The sequence below is a fragment of the Pan troglodytes genome, chromosome 23 (assembly GCF_028858775.2).
Source record: "Pan troglodytes isolate AG18354 chromosome 23, NHGRI_mPanTro3-v2.0_pri, whole genome shotgun sequence".
Classification (NCBI taxonomy): Eukaryota; Metazoa; Chordata; class Mammalia; order Primates; family Hominidae; genus Pan; species Pan troglodytes.
The window spans coordinates 27,325,487-27,331,061 of NC_086016.1; the positions used below are offsets into that span (position 1 = coordinate 27,325,487).

General features: G+C 46.8%; 1 long non-coding RNA gene across 1 annotated transcript; it reads right to left on the minus strand.

The window, feature by feature from the left end:
• Positions 1-3,074: 3,074 nt before the first annotated feature.
• LOC134809732 (uncharacterized) lies at positions 3,075-4,932 on the minus strand. Its single transcript, XR_010156156.1, has 2 exons — positions 4,849-4,932; positions 3,075-4,075 (listed from the first exon to the last, which is right to left on the minus strand). It is a non-coding gene; the product is annotated as an uncharacterized LOC134809732 (long non-coding RNA).
• Positions 4,933-5,575: the final 643 nt, after the last annotated feature.

Consider the following 5,575-nt stretch of genomic DNA (forward strand, 5'->3'; position numbering starts at 1 on the left):
TAGGAAGACAGTTTTGGTTGCTGTATTGTGAGTGGTTGGAGGGGAGGGACTGGTGGCAGGGAAACTAGGCTGTTGCTACCACCCATCATGAAAGATGCTGGTAGAGAGATGAGGCCAAGCAGAAAGGAGAGGGAGGCTGGGTGTCTGAGACCCTGAGTGCTGGAATCAGTAGGACATAGAGGCAACTAGCAGTGACGGAAGAGAGGGAGAGCACGCAACGATGAGGTTGAGGCTTCTAGCCGGGGTTGTGTCAGTCCTGCAAGGCAATAAGCAAGTTCAACCTGTGATGCTTCAGTACATTCTATTTGTGTATCTATGGAAGACAGTTATAGACATGGCTGCGTTTGTGTTGTCACATTAATCATAAAAGCTTTCAGGGGAAAAAAATCCAAAGGGAATAAAGATTTTCTGAAAAGCATTCTTGTCTGAAGGAAGCTGCATGCAAATGGAAAACCCGGACATATAATTGATTTCAGTAACCATAATGACATTGTGTTTTCTTTCTTTCTTTTTTTTTTTTTTGAGACGGAGTCTTGCTCTGTTGCCCAGACTGGAGTGCAGTGGCCCGATCTCGGCTCACTGCAAGCTCCACCTCACAGGTTCACGCCATTCTCTTGCCTCAGCCTCCCGAGTAGCTGGGACTACAGGCGCCCGCCACCACACCTGGCTAATTTTTTGTATTTTTAGTAGAGATGGGGTTTCACCATGTTAGACAGGATGGTCTCGATCTCCTGACCTCATGATCCGCCCACCTTGGCCTCCCAAAGTGCTGGGATTACAGGCGTGAGCCACCGCGCCCGGCTGACATTGTGTTTTCATTCAGGTTGTGCAGTGGGGCTTTGAAAACGTGAGAAATTGACCGACAGGCCCTGGTTAGGGGAAACAAAAATGGTTTCTAGTTTCAAGGTTGAATATGTTTCTTTTCATAAAAATACCCCATCACTTCTAACAGTCTGAATGACAGTTTTCTCTTCATTAGTAGATAAAACCTAACATTTTCTAGACAATAAAAAGCAGTCTGAGAGATATGGATGACACATTTAAAAATACTAACTTCTGCCCTGGGTATTGCCCTGTGCACCGAAACCTAAACTCATAAGATGTTATTGAGGGGAGCGAGTACTCTTTACCTTGCAAAATGATTCACTGCAGGATTAAATACAGCTGGAGAATTTTAGAATTTGAAAAGACGTCAGGGGACCTGCTCCTTCAATCCCTTCATTAGTTATTGGTGAAAAATCATATTTAAAAAGCTTAAGAGACTTGCTTAGAGTTATTCAGCAATGCCAGAGCCAGCGGGTCAGAGCCAGCACTGTTCTGTTCATTCTCAGTGCTGGTCTCTTTCCATCAGGCCCTGTATGATGTAGAGATGCTCTAACGATGCTGCTGCTGCTGATAACCTGGTCAATATTTATCGAGTGCTTTCTGTGTGCCAGACACAGTTCTAAGTGCTTTTTACATGTTACAGCATTGCTCTCACGGCAATCCCGTTAACAACACTGAGGCAGAGCTGAGACACAGAGAGATTAGACAACTTGTCTAAGGTCACACAGCTCAGAAGGACTGGTCTTGGGCTTCTTTTCCAGGCCATTTGACTTTTGAGCCCATGCTCTGAACCACAACACTGTGGCTTTTCTTTAGAGTGACTCCCTGACCAGCAGTCCCCATAGAGAAATGTGTTTCCACTCACATATTGAAAGGAGAGTACTTCTCTACTGAACATCGTTTCAGTGCTAATAGCTAATAATTTAATAAAACCAAACCTTGGCATCATATCTTTTGGCAGATCTTTTTAAAGTTGTCATATATAGAGCTGCCATTAAAGTTTGTAAAGCTTTGTGGATAAAAGTAGCATGAAAAGCAGCTCGTATGATGTGTGTGACAACAAACAGAATTGTGATCCAAATTACAGGTGAAACGGGACAGTGGCCCCCCAGGGAGGCTAGAAATACCTGCAGAGGCTTACAGAGTGAGATGTTTGTAAATAAAGCCATTCAAACATCAATTGTGTGTGGTTTTCTTGAGAAGCAACTGTATTTAAGGGACTCCTTATATAAAATCAAGTTCTTCTTAGCAAGGATTGCTTTAAATATTCTGACTTGAATGAAGGCCAGCCATGTTCTGCCATTTTCAAAAATCTTGTAATTGAAGTCTTAGAGTTGATTTTCTTTTCATTTGTGATTAATTTCCCAGAATAACATTCCCAGCTCCCACCCCACCCAGCATTTATAGTCCAGAGATTGAGTGTAGGAAGTCTTAGTAAAGCCCAGAATCTAAAACAAATAAGACCACTCAGTTCTCTAGTTAGCTTTTTTCCTTTCAAGTTGTTAGCAAAATAAACTCTGGAAAGCCTAAACTTTAATGCACCCATCTCAGCAACATCTCCTGTAACGATGGAAAGGCATAGAAAAGAAGAAAAGGGAACATTATTAATCTTGTGGGAACGCTGGAGTTTTGTCTATTATCACAAGCAGCGGGAGCCCCAAGTCATTTAAATCGTCTGGCAGGGGGAGACATAATTATTTGCAAGGGAGCATTATTAGCTAAGTACAAATGGGTTGCTATTTGTTTTCTCTGTTCTTTGTGATGATTACAGGCTGGGGATGGTGTTTAGTAACAGGATCCAGCAGGTCACTTATGACAACTTCATCATCACTGTCATTAACCCCTTCTGTTTGCAGTGAAGACAAAAAGCTGTTCAGCATTAAAAGAGTCAAGAAAAAGAGAAAGAAGAGGGGGTGGAGAAAGTGAGACAACCAAAGAGACAGCCAGGGAACAGAAATTCATACACTATGAACACCAGAAAAAAAATACCCCTGGGTAATTGAGTCAGCTGACTCAAATGGTGTAGGGGCCTCAGTTAGAGGACCAAATTTTGGACTCCTTGTTCTTTCTGCCAAAAGAGTAATTGTCCTTGTTTGTAAATGCAAATGTTTTTGCCATTTTAGTTCTGAGAAATGCCCTAAGGAGATGTTATTTTTGGTAAGGGGTCTTCCTGCTTCAAGTGTGACAACTGTGAACAACTAGTTTCAGCATCTTCTCTAGCATGCCAGGGTAAAATGAAGCAAAATAAATAGAGGAAGTGCCATGACCTTTATTGAGGATCTATTCAGTGCCAGGCAAGATGCTTTTTTTTTTTTTCAGACAGGGTCTCACTCTTTCACCCAGGCTGGCGTGCAGTGGTGCAATCTCAACTCACTGTAGCTTCTGCTTCCTGGGTTCAAGCGATTGTTGTGCCTCAGCCTCCTGAGTAGCTGGGTTACAGGCGTGCACCACCATGCCTGGCTAATTTTTGTATTTTTAATAGAGACATTATTTTTAATGTATTTTTCATGTTGGCCAGGCTGGTCTTGAACTCCTGGCCTCAAGCGATCCACCTGCCTCGGACTCCCAAAGTGCAGGATTACAGGTGTGAGCCACTGCGCCCGACCAGGTGCATTTTTATGTGCTTTTTCTCCCCTGTCTTCTCAACAACCCTGGGGTAAAAGGCCTCATTTCCACTTTTCCTATGAGAACAATAAAGTAGAATGAGGTAAGAGATTGCCTCTAAGATCACCCAGCCCAGAGCAGGGACTTGATTTCAGGTGTGTCTTGTTCCAAACTTACTACAGTGTGCTGCTGGGGGGAAAAAAAAGCAAAAAGCAAAACCCAAAGGGTTCTTCACTGAAGTCAAAGATGACCAATAAAATGTAGGCAGATGTCAGGTCTGATCATGTGGATGCTCAAATGACAAACAGAAACATTGAGAGAAATTGCATTAATTAAATCATAAAAATATGTTCTGATTTTTGGAGAATTTACTCCTCCTCCTGGGGTGACCCTTGACAAGACATTCTGTCTTCCTGTTTTTAAGCAAAAAAAAAAAAAAAAAAAGTGGGTAGAAGATGAAAGTTTGATATTTCGCTCATGCATAGCTTTGTCTCATTAATATATTTTGTGCTTGCCTGTCATTTTGGCTTTCTGCTGCCAGGCGAAGCTCCTTCGACTGCCATTCCTACTTCTGACACTCCTCTTGTCCTTTTCGGGACAACTTTATGCCTATTGTGCCTTGGGTCTTGAAAAACATGTGGTAAAACTGGCCAATGGTGACGGCAGGCATAGCAGGCAATCAGATTGAGGGGGGTGGGGGTGGGGACAGAAAATAAAAGAGGGCATCAGGCTACTTGATGATGGAATCAGGCTGCTTCTGCAATGACATTACATGAAATATCTGAAATTTGACCTTAACTGTATCTGGTGGGTCCCGTTAACCCTGTAAGTTTAGACAGAACATTTACTCAAATTCTAGCAACGTCTAGGCTCATGGGAACACGTGACCAATTCAGGTGAATGAAAGGGATTTTAAAACATCAATTTCCAGGTTAAGTCTTCCTAAGACTGCCTGCGTGTCCCTTAACACCACTCCAGCCTGAGTGTCACATGAATCCTGAATGTGGACTTGTGTGCAAACTGTAGAAAAATTAGAAGCAACTGAAAAGCCCAGGCAGCGGGGTGGTGTGATGATGAAAGACACCGAGACCGAAGATCAGGAAGCTGGAAATTCCCCCCAGCTTCGGTGTTTGGGCTGTATCTCGCTTTTCCACTTCCCTAAATCACCCTCGTGGTGCGAGCGTGCTCGCAGCAGCTGCTCCCTAATTGTCTCTTGTATTGACCGTAAAACCCTAAGGGCAGGAATACTCTCTCTCCTTCTATTTCAACACCCAAACTAAAACCTTTCACCTGAGTGTAAGGCCGTGGTGACCTTCTTAAGCAGAGAGCTCTTCCATCAGGGGGCTCCCTAAGGGCATCTCTGTTCCTAGCGGCGAAGCCCTCACCCCACTTTGCTCTGCTTAGCCTGAGACACGCAACTTTCTCCAGCCTTTACTCTTCGCTGAGTTCTCACGGCGGGCTTGGGGGTATGTTTAGGAGCGAGGCTGGGGGCCCGGCCCGCTGGGCGCTGTTCACCGGTAGCTTGGACCAGAGCAGGGGCTTCATCATTACCTGCGGGGACAGGTGGGACACATGCATTTCCGGGGCCATCCCAGACCTCCCAGAGGATGCTGATTGACGCTGTCCCGTTTGAGAACTACTGTGTCCAGGTAGGGCCCAGGGCTTCTCTGGATGAGCTGGGCGGGCATGAGAACGCATGGAGCTGGGGGCAGGAGGTCGGAGCAGCGAAAGAGGAGGAGAAGGAGTAGGCGGAGGCCGAGGGAGAGGTGGGGGAGGAAGAAGAGGAGGAGGAAGAGGAGGAGTCCCTTGTGGCCACCCCGAAGGGAGGGAGGGCTACCGTAGAGACTTGGTCTAGAGGCGCGGGACGAGCCTGGCCGCTGGGACTGTGCGCTGAGGTGCACCGACCGTCCGGCCGCGAGCTCCCCGCAGACCCTCGCGGAATGAGCTGGGGGGCGGGGCGCGAGGCGGCGGAGCGGAAGGCGCACTGCGACCCCGGTGGGCTACAGCCTGCGGCGCTTGCAGGGCGCTGGTGGGGCGCGCCGAGCAGGGGCTGCCCTGGGGCTGCCCCCAGTCCCACCAGGTCGGGGCTCAGCGGGCGGCGGCGGTGGCGGGAGCGCGTCCCATCCGGGTCCGAGTAACCGCCGCC